This window comes from Quercus robur, chromosome 2 (assembly GCF_932294415.1).
Source record: "Quercus robur chromosome 2, dhQueRobu3.1, whole genome shotgun sequence".
In the NCBI taxonomy this organism is placed as follows: domain Eukaryota; kingdom Viridiplantae; phylum Streptophyta; class Magnoliopsida; order Fagales; family Fagaceae; genus Quercus; species Quercus robur.
Window position 1 is genome coordinate 58,347,046 of NC_065535.1, and position 22,816 is coordinate 58,369,861.

General features: G+C 35.2%; 1 protein-coding gene across 1 annotated transcript in view; it reads right to left on the reverse strand.

The window, feature by feature from the left end:
• Positions 1-12,453: 12,453 nt before the first annotated feature.
• LOC126714192 (lycopene epsilon cyclase, chloroplastic) overlaps positions 12,454-22,816 on the reverse strand; it is a 24,140-nt gene continuing 13,777 nt past the window's right edge. The window contains exon 12 of the mRNA XM_050414224.1: positions 12,454-12,497. The gene's annotated coding sequence lies outside the window, so the exon portion shown is untranslated. The remainder of the gene's footprint in view (positions 12,498-22,816) is intronic.

Here is a 22,816-nt window from a genome sequence, read left to right on the forward strand (position 1 = left end):
TTTTATGCGGCTACCAAGTTATTTGTAGTACGATTGGCATCTACGTACCCCGGCCCCCTCTACAATCTGTCTTGCCGGTTCACCCCCCTCCCCTCAAAAATACTTGTGTGGCAATAATTGGTAGTTATAGTTGATCTAGTTAATGGTATATTGCTATTTTGTTTTTTTTTTTTGTTGAGAAAAATAGTATATTACTTAGTAATTACAAAATGATATGTGTATATATATTGACCTTATAGTAAAAAAGCATGCATCATAAAATGTACGTAAATTAAATTTTTTAAAAAAAAAAAAAAAAAAAACATGTATAATGCCAAAACTTCAGGGCGTGGGTAATGTAAAGTGCATGTTAGGAGGCATAATTACTATTATAATAATCCATTAACTTTTTAAGAGTAAAATGGTTGGCTAGCTTTAAATTATTGGTCCCAAACATACCCTTATTATTATTATTTTTTTAAATGAGAAAAAACAAACCATTTATGAGACATTAAAAAATAAATGGTTTTAATTTATTAGATATGTAACCCTATATAAAGACAAGCAGTCCATCCATTTGGATTCCTAAAATTTGTCAATTTAATACCAGAAAATTCACCAATTTGGCAGTTCATCACTCCCCATAATGAGAATCTGAATAGATGATTGCATATGCTAGTGCCTCGCTGATGAATATAAACAAGAATGGAGATTTAAATAAGTTGGTCAATCTAATTGAGCCAATTAGAGTTTCAATACGTGTCTAACATTATTGGACTTGCCCTCTTTGAATCAAAGGCCATGGGAATTAGGAATAAAGTTACAATTGTAGCTGTCTTTTTAGAAGGAGAAAGAAACATTAATTCAAAGTATGCTTAACAAAGTCTAACCAGCTTACAACAGAAAAAACATACTAATTTTTCTCTCGCTGTAGTGATCATCCAATGTGTGATTGAGCTTCACAAAGTTCTGAGCAACAATATTATTGTAAATGATACGTTTTGCCCCCACAAAGATTACCATGGCACAAAGGAGCATATTGGTATCTATGCTTTATGTTTATTAAACAAAAAAACAGTACCAAGAACCATTGAAATTGCTTATCACTATTGGAAAAAAGGCTATGTAGGTGGAAAGACGTCATGCCTATTCAACATTAATTGGCCTTTGCTGAGTATATATCTTAAGTCTGGTTTGTTTTTTGATAGATTTGATGCTTCTTTAACACAAAATGTATTGAAATATATTAAGGTAATTGAAAGTCTAAAGGGCATTTTAAGCATTAATTACTCCGAGATTCGTAGCCCTAAAAGCTAATTATCAATGCCATCGGAGTGGAAAGAGGGTGCCAATAAGTTCCTCCATTGTTCTGTTAGTCCTCTCAATTTCTTTTTCCTTTGACATTTTCTATATTATGGATTAGAACAATGGGAGATTATTGTATTGAGGGCTAGCTTGAGGTTATATGTTTGTTTTAGTTTAAAAAATTTCACCATTATTGCTCTCATGTGTTTTGTGTACATGTGTGTTGTGTTCACTTATAATTTTTGCTCCCTAAAATGAAATTTGTCTAAGTTTTTTTTTAGTGAGTTTCGTAACTTATGGCATCCGCTTCTAATGATGGCTCTATATTATCAAATCAAGACACCAATCAGTTTTTTATGTAGGCGAGGTTGAACCCCAGATCCCATATTCAACCATCGGAAATTTTTTCAATTGAGTTAACTGGAACTCACCAAATTTGTCTAAGTTAACCATGAATGATGAACTAGTACTTAAGGTCAGTCTGATCTTAGCTAAAAATCGACCTAAAAAAAGAAAAGAAAACAAGCCCGAGAACCAAGACCAAACTTGGCCATTTTTTCTCTTTAGAATTTTTTGATGCATCACATACATTATTATTATTATTAGAATAAACCATTCATTTAATTTAAGAATTCTAGACCCAATAAAAGTTAGCTCATGTATTCAATTAATTTAATTTTTTGAAATATTTGATAGTGTATTTGGTGGGGGTGAAACGGTTTCATGAGATACCACTTTGTAGAGGTGAGGATTTATATTCCACCTTGTTAGGAAGGGGAAGGATTCCTAATGAATTTTTATCTACTTTCAATTTTGTCCAAAATGAATAATATTTAGTATAAAACTTTATAAATGAATTGATATATTTTTTTTCTATTTTTTTATATATATTATCGTTTCCTCTTATTTCCACCTTACAGTCAAACAAGTGGAGGGATCTATTCATCTTCTTCTCGAAGAAAACAAACAAAACGAAAAAAGAGGAGGGGACTCTAGAACTCCCTTTTCTTCCCTTTTAATTTTTAAAACATCCAAAAAGGGAAAGGGGTGTCTACTAAATTCTCCACTCCTCTCTGCTATATCCGCTCATCTCATCTCCCCCCAAACTTCCAACATATTTTCCCTTATTTTTCTAATGTGGGACTTGTAACCCTTCTTAAAACATCTCTTTTATTTATTGACAAAGACAATCATAATGTCTTCCTCCTTTCTTTCGATATGGGACATGCAATGCCTCTTTTTAAAACTTTTTCACTCCTTTTTCTTTAATGTGGGACTTGCCTATTCCTTAATTATTTATATTTTATTATTTATGATATTATCATAGTCTAACCTCCGATTGAACTCCAATCCGATCTTGAACTTTGAACCTCTCCTTTTCTTTTCCATTTCTTTTAGCAATTTGATTTTTTTTTAAACATTGAGCGCAACACAGTTGTGTATAATAGTCTAAATAACCAATAATTATTTCATGTATCAATTATATACATTCTCCTTATCACAAATCACAATATGTGGGTCATATCTATCATAAGGGACACAACCTAGAAGAGAGAAGATGCATATATTCAAAGCATAAGATACTTTCATGTATGTAAAGTCCTAAGCCATTTGGTTACCGTTGTGTTTGGTGAGCGAGGTCCTAGCTATTTTAAGGGGATTCATGTCCCATTAAGCCTACAAAAACTTCAATTCTGTTAAGGCGATTTTCTTGGACGTAGTTAAAGTTATTCTATAACGCCCTTGAATTTGGCGTTTCAAATAGCTTTTGCATTGTGACAATGGCTGTACAAGCGGCCTAATTCTCGCTACAAAAAAAAATTTGTAAATCATTTTCTATTAAAGTGAGCTTTGTCATAGGTTTGTAACTTTTCGAGATCTATCCAATGCCAAGCAATAGAATGTAGTTAATCCTTCCAATAACATTATACTATAAAATAAATAAAAAATAACGTAGTTATAAGATAATATTATCATATTTTTAAATAATGTTTAACAGTGTGTTTGGAAATTTGGGGAGAGGGAAAAGTAGACGGGTAGGATGGAAAGGAGAGGAGCAAAGGGGAATGGTTACTTCTTCCCCTTATTTGGATGTTTTAAAAATTAGGCAACAATGCAAATTACACATGCTAACTTTGCCCCGTGATTAATGATTCTCACCCATGTAGTGCATTAGTTTTTTACTGCAGATCCCTCTTCAGAATTTTGAAGCTGATATCAATTATATTTCTGGAATCATTGCGTTTGCATGGATTTTTTGGCCAAGGAATGGAACCTTAATAGTGATTTGTTTGTTTTGTATTCAAATCCCCCTCCCTGTATTTTGTACCAATTATTAGACTTTGTATGGCTTACTTTTCTTTAATCTAGTTCTTCTTTACCACTTTCTCAAAAATAGTTCATTTTACCCCCCCCCCACAAAAAAAATGACTAAAATGATTTTTAGACAAAGTTAGTAGGCGTATATTGTATTTTTAACTAAAATTAACTATTGAGAGGAGAGGGGAGGCATCTCAGCCCTCCCCAGTTATACACTACAACATCTTCTTATACAACACTACACCCCATCAAATAGATGTCGGAACAAACAACTACCATAACATTCCAAGTCATAGAGTCCTAGGGAATGGAATGAGGGATTCCCCAATTTGAACAAAGAACTTTGTTCAATATAATGTCCCATAATCTAAATTTTACATCTTTACTCATAACCTTTACTATACCTTTTGCTGTTTTAATCTCACTAGCTACCATAAATTCTTGCATTTTTTTGAGCCCACATATGATATGATAAATAGCAGCCAACCACGTTAGTTTACATAATTAGAAGCTGCTATAACCTCTTCCTTAAAGATTATCAATACCCCATACCATAAAATCCTCCCAATTGATGTTAACATCATTCGCTAAGCAAGACCTCAAAACAGTAGCAAAAAGTATCCCCAATGAAGCCCCATTTCAACATTCTTTTTTTGGTACTCAACTTGTTTTTTATTGCCAACCATCCTATGAAGAAATGTCAAAGGATATAAAGAGGAAACCATAGCAGTTTCCAAAATTGTCCCCACACTGCCTTGTCCCTTTCTGTCAGCTCAACCAAAAATGGTTTACTTTGAATGGAGACTAATCCTCTAACCTAGCAAGCCTCCAAGACCAGCTCCTATTGCTTTTAAGTTTTAACTATATTAACTTTTGCATCAAAGCACTAGCAACATCATAGATGACTCTAAAAACCTACATTTGGTAAAGAGCACCAGCTGTCATGATAAAGGAAGATATATATGGGAGCCGTACCCAACTTTAAAGCTTAGGAACTCCCTAGCAACAACCCCTTAATCTCAATAGCCTCCTCTATCCCCATCTACAAGTCTATGGAACTTTGGCAGTCCAAAAAATTTTATCTTTTAGCAAATTTCAATGCACCCACGTCACCCAAAGATGCCAAATATACTTCAACATAGCTACTTCGCCTACTTTACTCCAATCTTCTATTCTCTTTAATGGTAAATCACCTTCCCTTTTAGGGGTGCAAAGTTTCTTCCATGACACCTTAAAGGTACCACTGCTACCCTCCTGAACTTTCCAAAGAAATGAATTGAACTTTTGGTCATTGGTTTTAAAAACTTTTTTGGGGAGTATATTGTTGGAGCAATAATGTTGAATACTATGCAGGGCTGATCGCAAAAGTTTAAGCCTCCCAAGTCTAACAAAAGAAAGTTTATTGACTGTCCAAGATGATATTGTAGCAATAATTTTGTCAATTAAAGGCTTGCATTGCAATCAGTAGCAATGACCTTATGAGAGATGAGAGGAAGCCTCAACTATCTCATTGGCAAGGAGCCTTCTTTGAATTGTAAATTTAGGATTTTATGTTTCAAACTAGGAGCAATCTCTGCACAGAACACTTCACTTTTGTGCGGATTCACAGAAAACCCACAACTACATCTACATGTTTGATTAAAGGCTAAGATCATGCAAACTTTCCTTTTCTTATAGAATAAGGCTAAGAAATTATAAGAAATACTAAAAGGAAGAAACTCTGTCAAAGTGTGCTCTATTAAGACAACCGGTTCAAGGGTTTGGGGGTGCTTTCGTGTGCTCATGCACGTAGAATAGGTGTTAGTCTTGCAACTCTTGCAAGAGTTAGTGTGGTCTTCCTTAGGTGAGGCTGAGGATGGGGTTTTAGGCAATAACATCCATTTAGGTGGCTAAAGGAGGAAGCATACAATGTCAAAAGAGCTTGAAAAGTTATGGAGGAAATTATCCTTCACGGCTGAGGAGTACCAAAGTAGCAAAAGAGATAGGAAAAAACTGTGCTATTATGAAGATAATGACCCATAGAAGCATAAGCCTAGATGCACTAAGAAAGAATTTGAGGATGCTGTGGAAAACAAACAAGGGAGTTCATATTTTTGAGTTAAAGGCGGATTTGTTCCTAGTCGAGTTCGGAGATGGGAAAGATAAGAAGAAAGTGCTTGATATGTGTCCACGGAGCTATGAGAAACAGCTGGTGCTAATCCAAGACTTTGAAGGAGAGTTAACCTCAAAGGAGATTGAGCTAAAATGGTTACCCTTCTAGATTCAGATTTTCAATCTACCTCTAAAGAATAGAACAAGGGAAATTGGGTAGGCGATTGGATCCACGACAGGGATAGTTATGGAGGTCACTGTGCCCGAATTAGGAGTTCACTGGGGCAAATGCCTTTAAGTGAGGGTCCGTATTGATGTCACAAAAAGACTCATTCGAGGCAAACGAAACACCATTAAAGGAGGTGAGTGCAGGTGGATTAACTTTAAAAATGAAAGACTTCCCAATTTTTGTTATCGTTGTGGACTGCTTGGCCATGCACTAAAAGAATGCCCAAAATCATTTGAGAATGCCCAACTGGTGGAGGGTTGCCTTCAATATAGGGCCTGGTTGAGAGGAGAACCAAGCAGAAGGAGCTCGAATGACCCACTCAAGCATGGTTGGGAAGAAAGCCAGGAAGACTGAGCCTGGGTAGCCAGAGTTAGGCTGGAGAAGACAATAATGTCGTCTGGCGTGTCTAGGGAAAAGATAGAGGTAGGTAGGGATCACGTGATTAGGCTGACTTCTCAAGGTGGCAATAGCTCTACCTAAAAGGAATCAAAGTTGGGTGCTTCAAAACAGCTGACAGAGAACTAGCATGAAATTAGTAAGGTCAATGGGTCGAGGGGAAAGAAAAAAGAGCAGGTATCCTCTTTGAATGAAAAATCACTAGTCCTACACACAATCCGGGCCGAACCTATAGAAGACATGCAATGGGAAAAAGAAACACGTTAGGTGCAAGAGCCAAATTTTGAGTTTGTGTTGGTGCCAAATCCAAATTTAAAAGACAAGGATGAAAGCCCAACCAAATTAGATAGTGAGCAAGGCCCAATGGCAATGAGTTTTGATCCGAAGCTCGACTGGACTATGGAAAAGTTGGGCCCTAGAAGTGGGCATTGGAAATGATTGGCCAGGGGGCCAAAAGTGGATCCAACCCACGATGAGATGGGCCCAATTAACCAGAAACGTGAGGGCCCAACCCCGTTAAAAGAGTTGGACCTAAATGTCTGTGTTCAGAAAAGAAGAAAGGGCACGAAACAAACCTGCTCAACATCAGAGGAAGTAAAGGAAAGGGATGGCGGTGAGGTGGTGGCTGCGATGTAGCATCGTCGAGCCACATGAGTATTATAGCATGAAATTGCCGAGGATTAGGGTCCTCCTTGGTAGTTCGAACACTCACCAACGAGGTGAGAGCAAAAGACCCACTCCTGGTCTTTCTTATAGAGACTAAGGCTGGTACGAGTAGGATTAAAGGGATTCAAGCCAAACTGGAATATACACAAGGCATTCTAGTGCAAAGTGTTGGGCGGAGTGGCAGCTTGGCATTATTGTGGAGAGAAGGCATTGAGGTAAGCTTCAAAAGCTGTTCCAATTCCCATATCGATGTGATTGTGCATGAAGATCCAACATCAAGTCCGTGGCATGCGACGGGCTTCTACAGCCAACCCAAAACTAAAAAAAGAAACATTTTGTGGCAACTGTTGGAAGGTCTGAAAGTTCAGTGAGACCTTCTGTGTATTGTATTTGGGGATTTCAATGAAATCATATGCAATAATGAAAAGTCAGGGGGGTCGGATAGAGATATTAGGCAGATGAAGGGGTTTCGAGATTGTTTAAGTAGATGTGGGTTGTTCGACTTAGGCTTTGTAGGACAACGATTTACATGGTGTAATGGTTACCTAGGAAATCAAAGGACGAAGCTCCAGCTGGATAGGATGGTAGCGACTGAGGCGTGGATGAGGAAATTCCCAGAAGCTTGTGTTCATCATTTTTCTGTCTGTATCAGACCATTGCCTATTGGCTTTCTCCCTCAAGCAAAGCTAGCCACAAGTTCAGTCGAAGAAGTGTTTCTTTTTTAAGGCAATGTGGACAAGGGACGAAGGATGCAGAGAAGTGGTGGAGTCGACTTGGGATCCACTTCGAGGTGACTCGGAGATTAAAATTATGGACAGATTGAAGAGCTATTAGGAACATTTGAAAAGGTGGAATTGGAAGGTTTTTGGCAATATAAATAATGTGTTCAAACAGAAGCAAGGTAAGCTCCAATTGCTAGAAGCCACTGAATGTGATCATGAGAATGCTGAGGAGATCCAAAAGCTGAAACTAGAGATCAATGAGACTTTGACAAATGAGGAAATCATGTGAAATCAAAGGTCTAGAGCACTCTGGATCAAATGGGGGGGGGGGGGGGGGATTGAAATACGAAGTTTTTTCATGCTACTACTAGTCAAAGGCGCCGAAGAAATAGAATTGTGGGTATGCAAAATTTGGAGGGGGTGTGGCAAGAAGACCAGGGAAGGATTGAAGGTATAATCTTGGAGTATTTTAATGCCATTTTCAAGGCGGATCATCCGACCAACTTTGAAGCTAGTTTGAGTGCAATCAATACCTAAGTTACCACTGAGATGAACGAGGAGTTGTTAACTAATTTCAAGGCAGAGGAAGTATGGAGAGCTCTTAAACAAATGCACCCCACAAAGGCTCCAGGCCCCGATGGTATGTCTCCTATATTCTATCAAAACTATTGGGATATAGTAGGCTCGGATGTGATTAAATGTGTACTAAATGCACTAAATTTTGGTGTGATGCCTAGTGATCTTAATGAAACATTTATCTGCCTTATTCCTAAAGTCAAATCACCCCAAAAAATCACTGAATTCAGATCCATAAGTTTATGCAATGTGATATATAAAATCATTTCCAAGGTGTTAGCTAATAGACTGAAAAGAATCCTTGCAGTAGTGATTGATGAATCGCAAAGTGCATTTGTGCCAGGAAGGCTCATTACCGATAATGTCCTGTGGCGTTTGAAACGATGCATTGCATTGATCAAAGGAAAAAGGGGAAGGAGGCTCTTATGGCCATTAAGCTCGATATGAGTAAGTTCTACGATAGAGTGAAATGGGTTTACTTAGAGGCAATGATGAGAAGTTTAGGTTTCCATGACAAGTGGATATCTCTTATAATAATGTGCATGACCATGGTGTCATATTTAGTGTTGATCAACGATGAACCCAAAGGCAAGATCACTCCATCTAGGGGCCTCCGACAAGGGGACCCAATCTCTCCATTCCTTTTCCTGATATATGCAGAGGGCCTATTGGCTATGCTGAAAAAGGAAGAAGCAACAAGGCACATCAAAGGGATCTTAGTTTGTAGAAGAGCGCCAAGAATATCCCACCTACTCTTCACTGATGACAGCATAGTGTTTTGTAGGGCTACTATTGAGGAAAGTAACAGGGTAATGAAGGTTCTTGAGGATTATGAATCAAGCCAAAAGCTCAACAAGGAGAAAACCTCCCTTTTTTTAGCAAAAACACCAGTAGAGATGTGCAGAACCATGTGAAACAACAGTTTGGGGCCCAAATTATCCAACACCATGAAAAGTACCTCGGGTTGCCGCCACTAGTTGGCAAAGGAAAAAGGAAAGATTTCAACAAAATAAAGGACCAGGTAGGGAGGAAAATAGTTGGTTGGAAAGGCAAACTTTTGTCTAATGCGGGTAGGGAAATTCTTATCAAAGTGGTGGCCCAAGCTACGCCCACATACACGATGAGTTGCTTTAAACTCTAAGACACACTGTGCAAGGAGTTGAATGCGATGATGAGTAAATTCTAGTGGGGGCAGAAGGAAAAAGAGAGGAAAATGGCATGGGTTTCGTGGGAAAAACTATGTACTCCAAAGGTGGAAGGGGGTATGGGGTTTAGGAATCTAAAAGCCTTCAATTTGGCCCTACTAGCGAAGCAAGGGTGGAGGATCCAACAAAATCCAAGCTGCCTAATTCATAGAGTTTTTAAAGCGAAGTATTTCATGGGCATCCCATTTAAAGAAGCACAATTGGGCAACCGACCCTCCTATGTGTGGAGAAGTATTATGGTAGCCAAGGATATCATTGTGAAGAACTCCACATGGACCATTGGAAATGGGAAACGAGTACACATTTGGGAGGATAGATGGCTTCCTACATCGGAGTCCTTTAAAGTGGTGAGTTCGAGGGGTTCACACACTGAGGTGGAGATGGTCCCAAGTCTTATAAATATGGAGAGAAGAGGCTGGAATGTGGCAATGGTAAAGAATATCTTCCTTCCTCACGAAGTTGATGTTATTTTGGGAATCCCAATCAGCTCCCGCTTCCCTGATGATTCCCTGATTTGGGCTTGGACACCCAATGGTAAATTTAATGTGAGAAGTGCAAATCCAGTGGCACAAAAATATGGAGAAAGGAGAAACCAGCAAGGTGAGAGAAAGGGATGCTTGGATGGGTCGAGGATGAAAGCTATTTGGAAAATGATCTAGAACTTGAACTGTCCTAATAAGATTAAGCACTTCATGTGGAGGGTAGCCAAAAATACTTTGCTTACAAAGCTTCAGTTGAAAGCAAAAGGGATCGGGCAAGAAGATAATTGTGATCTATATGGGCTATGTGAATCCTCAAGACACATATTGTGGGGCTGTAAAGTGACTGCAACGGTGTGGAGTGAAACAAAAACCAAACTCCATTCTTTGCCTGAGCCTCACTTGAACATCCTTGACATTGTGTGGGAAATAAAGGAGCATTGCCTAAGAGTGGATTGGGACCTCTTCGCGGTTACGGCCTGGAGTCTATGGAACAATAGGAACTTAGTTGAACATGGAGGGCAGTGTAAGAGGCCTGACTAAGCCTCCATGGACCCCCCCCCCCCTGGCAAGGATGCTATAAAATCAATGTGGATGGAGCGGTGTTCAAAGAAAATGGAAGCTGTGGGGTCGGGGTTGTAATCAGAAATGAATGGGGACAGTTAATGGGAGCAATGTGCAGGAATGTGGACTTGCCGATAGGTGCCCTGGAGATTGAAGCAAGAGCAGTGGAGGAAGGGATTCTTCTAGCTTGGGACCTTGGTTTGAAAGACATTATCATTGAAAGCGATACTTAAATGGTGACAAATGCCATAAAGAGCCAATGCCCAACGCCTAGGTCAATTCAAAAGCTAATGGAAGGAATTCAGCAGGGGCTAAACCTGTTCAACTCATGGGAAGCAATCCACATTAGCAAAAGTGGTAATTTTGTAGCACATATATTGGCTAGACATGCCAAAAGTGTGAATGATTGTACAATATGGGTGGAGGATACACCTACCATAATTCAGAATCAGATTCATCGTGATGTATCAAATATGAACTTAGTTTCTATTTAATGAAAGTTCAACACATGCTGTTTATCAAAAAAAAAAAAAAAAAAAGACAATCGGTCCATATTGACTAAGACACTATCAAGCTTCTTAGCAACAAATTTCTCTGCATCCCTTTATTGTTCCATGTATAGAAGCAGCCTACATAAGGGTGGACCTCTATCTCAATGTTGCATTTGCACAGCTCAAAATCTATTTCAAAGGAAGTTAAAATTCCTACTTCCCCCACTTACTTTTTCACAAGCAAATTTACATTAAAATCTACCATCAATATCCATGGCAAAGGTGTGTTTGAGCCTGAACCACCTTCAAGTTCTTCCATAAGCCTTTCCTTTCCATACCATTATTTGAAGTGCTTTTCCCATTGATACAACAATGCATAGCTTGAGAGGGCCAAGAAATAACTTCTTTGCTTCAGAATTCCTAAATATGCCCAAGATCATACAAGTAATTGTTAACTGTAAACACTCCATTTTGCAACATTTCATCTCACCATTCGCCACTTTTTCAAATCTAGATGTAAAACGGTAGTTTTAGGTTTGAATTTTTTTTTTATTAATGACCTTAAACATAAAATTCATATCATAAGTAGTCAAAGTGTAATTTCTAGAAAAATTGGCCTCTTTCAATGTATAAAATGATGCTCAGATCACTAGGTTTTATATATTTTTGTTAATGTTTAAATTTGATTGGTTGATCCATGATCTTAATATAGATGGGCATGTGTAGGATAATCAAAGATCAATTTTAATTGGTCTGTAAAAAGATTAATTAATTTTAATTAAAAGAAAAAATCCTACTGTGATAATTGTTTAATTATGGTAGTTATGTGAGCATACAATTATTTCATGTGGGTAATGTTCTTTTTCGATGAATTTAATTAATTAAATATACATAAATATAATCAATTAGATTTTGATTATACTTATGTATATTTAATTAATTAGAGTTTTTTTTTTTGAGAAATTAATTAGATTTTCAATAGTAAAATTAATCAATTTAATTATAGTAGCAATAGTATTTATCTTGTTTAATTGAATAATGTATTTATATTGTTAAATTAATAAATCTAATGGAGATAGAAACTAGCAATGCCACTGAGCCGCACAATCTACTAGTTCACTTTCGTCTAATTGCATTGCATATGGCATCTCTAAAACTATTCCTGAAATAATAGGAGCACATTTTATTTTTACTTTAATAAGAAAGCCGAAAGCTCCAGCAAGGCAGGTAAGCATTACAGAAGCTAGAGAGAGAGAAAGACATTGTAACTCTACTTTCATGAACAAAAAGCACAAAAATCCAACATGTGCAGCTTGAGATTTGGGTACAAAATAACCAACAACCCCATCATCGTGCTCAGACTAGAGGAGGTAGGACAGGATAGACAGAGGTGTATGTATATACAAATACCTAGTAATTATCAAAAGTTGGTGGGCGCGCTCCTAGTGTTGTCTAAATTGTTTTCTTTAACAGACCTAACAAGGGGAAAAGAATAAGAAGCCTTTGTAGTATAATAATACTAACTAGTTAATTACCAAAATAAGATAAGCACATTATAGCATTTAATCTGGACAGTCCTCAGAAGTCCTTGAAAATCATAATCTAAGAAGGGAATCAGGTAGCTTGTTTTGCAACTCAGCATGAATACACATTTATTGCTGTCATCACTTGCATTGCAAGTTAACCTAATAAACCAATTGTACCATTATTGGTTAGTATTCACTAACATAACTCGCCACCATTTAACAGAAAGAACCACCAATCATCCCTGTGAGCTGTGACTATCATTCCACTGCCACCCACAATCACAATGAAGCTGCCCCTTCAAGCTGATCTTTAAAACCATAAAATGCGCAAGACTCTGTTAAAGTTCACAATAATCAATCTATTGGCTTCCAAGCCTTGCTCCTTTTAAAAAGGATTGTCTAACAACTCTAAATTATATAGTATGGAAAGAAGCAATAACCATCTCCTTTCTGTAGGCTTGGAACAGGATTTTTATAGCCGACTCTAAAGAACCAGGGGCACAAGATTTTTTTTTTTTTTTTTTTTTGTAAAGTTTTTATGTTAAATATTTTGTAATGTAGATAAAAATATTAATGACATTACAAGTAGTTTTTTTAATGCAATATTTTGTAATCTACTGCTATATTTTGTAATTCTTAAATGCAATATTTTTAATGTAATTAGATCTACGGCTAACATTGAGTAGTTTTTTTTTTTTTTTTGGTAAGTTCGCTATAGATTTTATTCCTAATTAATTATTTTTCTTTACCTAACAACGTGCTATATTTTATTTTAAAATTTATATATTAATTATTTGATTTTGTATTAATTATTATTTTTGTTTTATATTTTTAACTCTATTCAACTTTTAGCAAATAAGCAAATACAATTTCAATAAATAAAAAACTAATCAAAAAAGCACATTAAGTTTATAGATGATTTAACTTTATTTTATGTTTTATGTGTAACATGTTGACTCAAATTTTTTTTTTTTTTTTTTTATATTCATTTGTGGAATTATTATACTAGTAGACTATTAGAATTTATTTTCAGACTATAAATATAAATATTTATGTATTATTCTAACTTTTATTTTTGAGTTTTTTCTTCTTCTTTTTTTTTTTCATTTATTTGTTTTGAAAAAAGAAATATGAAGAATTAGGTTACAAAGTATGTTAATTTTTTTTTTGGGTATGTGAAAAGAAAAAAAATACAAGTCAATCTAGGTTGATCTAAATCAACTCATCAAAGACTAGGTAAGGGCCCTTATGCCTTAATTTTTTTTTTAATAGATAATTAATTTGATAGTTGGAGTGTTGGAGAATTTGAACCATGAATGTTTTTGTTAAAATAACATGAGGTGCTAATTGAGATACAAGACTCTTGGTCATAATGTTTCTAAAACTTTCCTTTTAGGAAATCTCCTTAAGGGATGTTCATATTTCTTTGCCAATGATATTTTGTATGATTCTGTCCAATGACATACTCTCATTCAGTAAAAGATAAAAATTTGATCTTTAAAATCAATTTGCAATAATTTTCTCAATCCATTCCATAATAATTCATAAAACTTTTAAAATGCATTTTGATCATTTAATTTATTAATTCATTTAACCAAGTAACATAATTATCACATAAGTCATATGATCTAGAATACATTTTATGTATTGGATTCAAATAATAACAACATATGAAAACTAACTGTTATGCATCCCACAAGTGGTACTGTAAGTCCAAGGTCCATCTTGTTGTAGAGCAAGATTAATTGTGAGGTCATGCTTATTAAAAGACATGAAAATGTTAATCAATTAACAAACAAAATTATGTCAAATGATAAATACTTTTTTTTTATAATTTTTTTCATAACTTATAAAGATGGTAAGTAGTGATTAGAGTAACATTAGTTTTACATTAACCTACTATTGATACAATCTTTATTATGTTGCAATCATTATAAGCCACTTTAATAGTTTTAAAAAATATTATCACTAAACTTATGTAAAAACATAATCAAGTTGACCATGGTCTAATAAGACAAAACATTTTGCTTTACGGAGCATATGTTATCCAATTTACACTGCCAAGAGGATTCAACCAAGCGAATTTGCAGGAGAAGCGATTCCTTTTTCATTGACAGAGGTTAGGAGAATCGTTTACAACTTAATACAGAATCATGATGCTAATAGAAGAACTGACAGGTAACTAATTAGTAGACATAATTTAATCTCCTTCATGACCCAACCTTTCTCAAATATCTACCAACCTTTGTAGCCTTTTTCATCAAATATCTACCAACTTCTTCTTCCTCTCAAATATCTTCCAACCTTTGTAGCTTTTTTCATCATATCAGTCTTCTTTCTTCTTTCTTCCATCTATATATCGAAGTATGTTCCATCCATATATAGCTTGGCAAGGATTTGTTGGACTTGGACTTCCACCCCATGCATCCAACCAAGTAGTGGCAGCACTAGAATGGACTCAGCTGTCTACATACTTAATGAAAAACAGGGCTGATTGCAAATATAGTAGTCAATCATTGGATAGAAGCTATCCACAAGTAACCAAAAAAAAAGTCTTTTTTAAAAAAATGAAGTAAAAAAAAAAAAGTCTTTTATTAACACTCAATGAATAACAAGCATCATGCTGGAGAAAGTCAAGTGCAAAAGTGCATGAATTTAATGTGTTCTTGGATCTTATGGAGAGGAAAGTTAGACTTTATGAGCTTTTATGCAAGTATATGTTGTGTGTTTGAGTGTTTTTACCCTTTCACGTAGAAAAAACAATCAAACAAACAAACAAACTCTATCAATTCCAAGTTTACCCCAAAAAAAAAAAAAAAAAAAAAAAAAAAACCTAATAAAAATTGGATGCATGATTTACCTTAGAAGGAACTAGAGGAACCAAAAATTGACTACTTATTGGTATTTATATATCTTAAAAGAAATTTACTTTAAAACAGTTCGTTACACTTATCAATCTACTTGTTCCTACATTGTTTACGCAAGGAGAGAGAGAGAGGTGGGCGACAGATAGAGGGTGAGCACACACAATTCAAGCGTGGACAATTCAAGCAGGAAAAACAACTTGTGTGCTCACTCCCTTCTGTCACCTTCCCATACAAACCCTTTCAATATATTAACACGACCAATTGATCTTGTTGCACCAAAATAACCCATCTTTCCAACCACCTTGCCTAAAGCATTATGATTATTTATCACATGGAAAGAAAGAAAACTTGATTTGATTGTATATAGAAATGATGGTTTCCGTGACTTTATATATAGGTGGTGGAAAGGGTATAGAGAAACACTAACAGAATATATGTGGTTTAAACCTCTATAAGTATAATCAGTTAATCACTAACAATAAATTAATATGTTGTTGGTTCATTAGTCGACTAATAACACTACATTTTAGCTTTTATTGTTCACTTCTTAATTACTAGTTTAATGATCATTAGCTTTCTATAAACTTTTTTTTAATCCCACTAAGTTTGAGCTTAGAACTACAGGTAAAAAGGTGATCAGTTACCATCATCAATTAGAAAGAATATATGGATGTTGTTTTGGGATAGAGCCAAGATTTCGACTTTGGAAGTGTCTAACGCCATCATCAATCAACAAGAATATAAGGATGTTGTTTTAGGATAAATCTTGGCTTTTGACCAACAGGTGGATCTAATTCATAAAAATAATTTTTTTTTTAAACCAAATATTATAATTGACTTTTTCATAATAAACAAGTCAAATAAAAGTAACTCATGCTTATTATGTAATCTACATCCAATATTCTTTGATTAAAAATAAGACTAAAATACACTTTTGACTTAACGTTTGTGGTGGGCCTTTTTTGTAATTTTGGGTTGGACTGATTCCTGCCACATTATGGCCCAATAGTTCTAGGGTAGGAGAGTTGGGACTGCCTTGACTGAAACTCACCCCAAACCAACTTGTGCACAAGCTAGGACCCTTTTGCTGAGACCTTAGTCACGTGCCCATGGCAAAAGATGCTGTCACAAAAATGTTATAGCAGGAGTGTATAATATGATAAATATACATATATATATATATATATATATATATGTTTGCTGTCAGCTAAAGACAATGATTAAACCATTCTCTTAGTAAAAGGGGGAAAGAACACAGTGATATGAGTACGGCAGAGGTAGATTAATAACAACGATAAAAGAAAAAGAAACAATATTAACGCTTGATAAAGAAAAGAAAGAATAGTTAGTTTGTCGTGCTTGGTTTCTTAAGAGATTTAAGTCCGGGAAGGGAAACACCCTTCAATGTGGGCAATTTCACGAGGGAAATTCTGCCACAGAAATTGCTCACTTTGAAAAATGGGCCTAGATGGCTTATCTATGAATTCTTACTAGAGAGTAGGCTATTGAGAGGGAAAGAATAGAGTAGCTTATTGGTGCATGCCTTTACTACACTTCTTGTTTTCTTACTCTCTGTTTTTCCCTTCACTCTCCATTTTTTCTTTTTGATTTCTAGGTTACCTCTTTTCTTTCTTTTTTTTTTTTTTTTTTGCTTCTTTTCTTTCTCGCTCTTTCTTACTTATTTCTCTCTGTTATCTCTTGTGCTTGCCCTCCTTCCTGTGCACAGCCAAGGCCCTTTTATACTGCCTACTGTGATGGGTTTTACTATTTTACCCCTCAACTATTATTGTCTAGATGTGGGTGTCCTTCCCAGACCACCCACTGGTTTGTCAACTGCCCAGCCATCACTACTTCCTTGTGCTGGCCATGCCACATTCCATTCCCAGACAAAATAGTGTTGTTTTGTTTTCTTGCTCTCCATAGCATTCCTATCTGGATAAGGGTTGGGCATTCTCTCTTACTAACTCCTATAGCATGCACCTAGTGATTCCAGCTCATCTTTCCCTCTTTTGGATGGTATGTCATTCCAGCGGGACATTTTCCCCAAAAGAGCTAGAGCAGGAACCCCAGAATAAACTTCCCCCTTCTCCTCACCGCTAGACCATACCCTCTCTTACCTCTGACCCATGGCCCACCGCTCCCGTATTGGTTAGGTACAAATGGGTGGTGCCTGAGCCTTATGCGTGCTCCACTTCCATGTGAGTCCAAGGCTTGTCTGTCGTTCATGCGTTTGCCATGACCTGTGGACTTGTCTAGTCTTTGCTGCTTGTTCTGCCACTCATTCTTAACCTCTTGTGGCGTGGATGAGTTACTAGGTCTTCGTTCTTTGTATCTTGCTTTCTCCCTGGGCTGGGTTTTGCTTGGGCATGGGCCTTTCCTTCTTCAATCTAGCTCTTGTGTTTTTTGTGGGTCAGCTAACACTTCTGCCACGCTGCCTCATTCCCTTTTACTTAGTTCATGTAGCCCAGTACTACTGCTGGGATTGTTCTCATACTATTTTGGGCTTCCTTGGCCTATTTTATTCCTTTGGGCATCATCGGCCTGCTTCATTCTTTTGGGCATCCTCAACCCATTCTAATCCTTCATTCCCATGGGCTTTTGCTAAATCTTTCGAGATTCCCTGGCCCAATTACCATATCCTTTACTTTTAAGGTTTATTGTCCTCTTTACCAACCTCATTTACTAATTCTTTCCTTTGGGCTCCTTTGGCCCATTTTTACTTGCTTTCTATTTTTCATAATTCTCATGGGTTTACTACTTCTTTCTTGGACTCCCTTGGGCCCGCTTGCTTTCTTTGGGGTCTTTTGACTATCTTACAGGCCCATGGACCATTATTCCTGCCATTTGAGGTTAATAGTTTTCTTCTCACTTTGCTAATTCATCTCCCTTATCGTCTCCCATATTGTTGGGCTTTTTCTTGTTATTAGGCCTTCTTGCCAAAGTGGGCATCGACAACGTTTGAGGCTATTTTCATTTTTACCATTTACATTTTAAAAAACCCTTGATAAGCATGCATATGAGTTTTTGTTGTCAGCTCTTATTCTCCGGTTTTCATATTGGAATAAGGAGTTAATGTTCATTTTATTTTGTCTCTTTATGTTTAATTTCATGTTTATATTAGTCATGTCATTCATTTTTGTTAGTAATCTGATTGTTATATGTCATTCATATTTAATTATTTCATGTAATACTATTTCTAAAATACCGTGGAATATAGGAATTTTGTCATTGTAAGCAAAAAAAATGTATTTTGGACAGTTATATTACTAGCATAAATGAACAGTAGAGCCAATATTGTAACGAACTCTAATATGAGTGACCAAAATGAAAATTTGAAAATGTAAATAGCCAAAATGAAATCTCAAATTTTATGGCCAAAAGTATACTTTAATCTAAAGTATTGTATTCCCAATTTTTTTAAATTAAAAAATAAACAAAGAAATCATTTTGGTGTAACTAGATAACATCTAGGTAGCACCCAAATTTCATAGTCCGAAATGTTTAACCTATTTTGATGTTCACAAAAAGTAAAAAATACACACACCACATAGACACAAGGTTTCATTGTGCACAATCACATGAATAGGCTAGGTGACCTATTTGTTTTGAGTCCTTGGACAATTTAAAATTTTTGAGAGGGCCAAATATAGTAATTTTGGAACCAATTTTTTAAATCTATTTATAATTTGAGGTCGTTTTTTCTATTATAAGTTCCATCAATCTTTGAGGTATTGGTGGTCTGTCCACGAGTTGAAAATATTTCTTGAGATAGTTGACAATATTAGCTTGCTTAGTTATTAATAACTAAATTGTATTTCTTTATTTATTTTTTTAAGGAAGGAGCCATAGTTGTGGTTCAATTGTTCATTTTCATTTTTATAATATAATTTTTTTAAAACATACTATAAAAGCATTTAGAAATATATTAGAAAAAAAAATTGAGGCTAAGAGGGGCCATAGCCCTCCTTGTTCTAAACATAAATCCATCCCAAATATTGATTATTTATTTCAATTTTTGTGCGGTTACCAAGGAACCTGTAGCTCAATTGGTATCTACCGCCCTCTCCAATCCAATATTCGTATATTGTGGGTTCACCCATCTCCCCACTCCCCTCCTAAAAAACCGAGTTCTGGAGAAACTGAGTCAGATGGGGCTCGAGCATGTCATAGGCTTTTTTGAGGTTTGTGACTTGGTGAGTCCATAACTCGGAGGTGGACTCCGCAGTTTGAGGCGAGCCATCAATGTAGGGTAAAGGAAGCTATACTAAGTTTATCAGTGGCAACAAAATTTGGGAGGCGATGAAATGTTTTTAGGGGTGGAGATTAAGGAAACTTTATGACCCTTTTGAGCTAAGAACTTGGAGAGCTCAAGATATGGAATAATGGGGCCATAAGCTAGCCATGGAAATATTGCTACGTTAAGCTTTTCTTCGCTAGCCATTTTTATGTGTAAAATGGAGATAACTCTCAACGAAGTTCTGGCTTTCTCGCATGGTTATGAAAATGGTTGTTCCCTCAGCTTTTTTAGGCTCTCTCTTTAGGGACTATCCCAACAAGAAGTAGACTCATTGCAGTGAATCAATTAGAAGATAAACTGTCTTCTTTAATAAACACTGCCCTTATTTCGGTATTGTCCCATACTCCAATAGCAAAGCTATTAAGCTAACTTGGTTTGGTTTCCTCCTACGTAAGCCACAATGGTGAGGCTTGTGCTGACTTATTAAAGGCCTGTTCTACTTAATTAGTTTTGGACCACAACACTATTAGTCAGCTTTAATTGGTTTTACTGATGGCCTTTAGCTTAATTGGTACCTGTCCTTTGGATTTTTTTTTTGAAAGCGTACCTGTATCCAACTCGACCTGTTAATCAAGCCTTTATAATAATATTTTAAACTCTATTTACTCATTTTCAGTGCATGTTTATACTAAGTTTATATTAATTTTTTTTGTATTGTAGATGAAAATATTAAAGACATTACTAGTCAACTTAACGTACGAGTAATTCTTAAATGCAATGTTTTTAATGTCGGATCTATTACTAATATTGGGAAGTGTTTTGTAAGTTCACTATAGATTTTATTCCTAATTATTTAATTATTTTTCTTTGCCTAACATGCTACAATTTATTTTTTAAAATGTATATATATATTAATTTTTTTTATTTTGTATTAGCATTTTTGTTTTAGCTTTTAAGCTCATTGCTTATGTTAAGCTTTTTAAAGGTCTCATTTTTAAAGCACATTATACTATTTTCAAATTTTAGCAAATAAGCAAATAAGGTTCCAGTAAAAAGCTAATCGAAAAAGCACATTAGTTTATAGATGATTTAACTTTATTTCATGTTTTATGTGGAATTATTAGACTAGCAGTCTATTAAAATTAATTTTCAAACTATAGACATAAAGATTTATTATGTATTATTCAACTTTTATTTTTGAGTGTTTTCTTTGTTCGTTTATTTGTATTTAAAGAAATATAAAAATAAAAAATAAAAAATAGGCTACAAAGTATTTGAAAGTTTTTTTTTATTGGTATGTGAAAAGAAAAGGTCGTCAATCCAAGTTGGTCCAACTAGACCATCAAAGATCAGGTAAGGGCCATATGCCATAATGTTTTTTTTTTTTTTTTTTTTTTTTTGAGATAATTTGATAGTTAGGGATTTGAGGATTTGAACCATGAATGTCTCCATTAAAACAATAAGAGTTGCTAATTGAGTTACAAGACTTTTGATCATAATGTTTCTAGAACTTTCCTTTTAGGAAATCCCCTTAGGGATGTTCATATTTCTTTGGCCAATGATATTTTGTATGATTTTGTTCAATGATATACTCTCATTTAGTAAAAGAAAAAAAATGATCTTTTAAATCAATTTGGAAGAATTTTTTCTAATCCATTACGTAGTAATTCATAAGACTTTTAAAATGCATTTTGATAATTTATTAAATCTTTTTTTTAATAATATTTATTAAACCTTATAAGCAAGTAACATAATTTTTTCATAAGTCATATGATGAAGATGTATCATATGTATTGGATTCAATAATAGCAATATCATTAATCATTCTCATTATTTTAAAAACCAGACCATACTGGCCAGTTCAACCGATTGAACTAGAAACCAGACATGGAACCGTCTGGTAAACACTGGGATCCGGTTCCTTTTTCGGTTCTTTGACTGTTTTTGTTTTTAAAACCGTTTTAGTTTTTAAAACCATGATCATTCTACATAAGAAAACTAATTTTAATGCATCCCACAAGTGGTACTGGTAAGTCCAAGATCCTTCTTATTGCAGAGCAAGACTATAGTAATTTGTGAGGTCATGCTTATTAAAAGACACAAAAATGTTAATTAACAAACAAAATGATGTCAAATGATACATACTTTTTTACAATTTTTTTCATATTTTATGAAGGTGGTAAGTTGTAATTAGAGTAACATTACTTTCACATTAACCTATTATTGACACAATTTTTATTATGTTCCAATTACTATAAGCTACTTTTAACAGTTTTAAAAAATATTCACTAAACTTATTGTAAAAACATAATCAAGTAGACCACGGACTAATAAGACAAACATTTTGCCTTATGGAGCATATGTTATCCAATTTACACTGCCAAGAGGATTAAACCAAGCAAATTTGGAAGAGAAGTGATTCCTTTTTCATTGACAGAGGTTAGGAAATACAACTTAATATAGAATCATGGTACTAATTGACAGGTAACTAATTAGTAGACATATTTCGATCTCCTACATGACCCAAATCTTTCTCAAATATCTACCAACCTTTGTAGCCTTTTTCATCATATCAGTCTTCTTCTTCTTCTTCTTCTTCTTCTTCTTCTTCTTCTTCTTCTCTGTTCAATCCATGTATAGCTTGGCAGGGATTTGTTGGACTTGGACTTCCTCCCCAATCATCCAACCAAGTAGTGGCAGCACTAGAATGGATTCAGCTGTCTACATACTTAATGAGAAACAGGACTAACTGCAAATATAGTCATTGGATAGAAGTTATTCACAAGTAACCAAATAAAAGTATGTTTTTAAAAATGAATCCAAAAAAAAAAGTCTTTTATTAACACTCAATGAACGATAAGCATCTTGGCTGGAATCAGTCAAGTGCAAAAGTGCATGAATTTAATGTGTTCTTGGATCTTATGGAAAGGAAAGTTAGACTCTAGCTATGAGCTATTATGCAAGTATATGTTGTGTGTTTGAGTGTTTTTATGCTCTTACGGAAGAAACTCTATCAATTCCAAGTTTACCCCAAAAAAAACTAATAGAGAGAGAGAGTGAGTAAAAGTGGTGGGCGACAGATAGAAGGTGAGCACACACAATTCAAGCGTGGGCGGTCCATGCAAGAAAAAAAACTTGTGTGCTCACTCTCTTCTGTCGCCCTT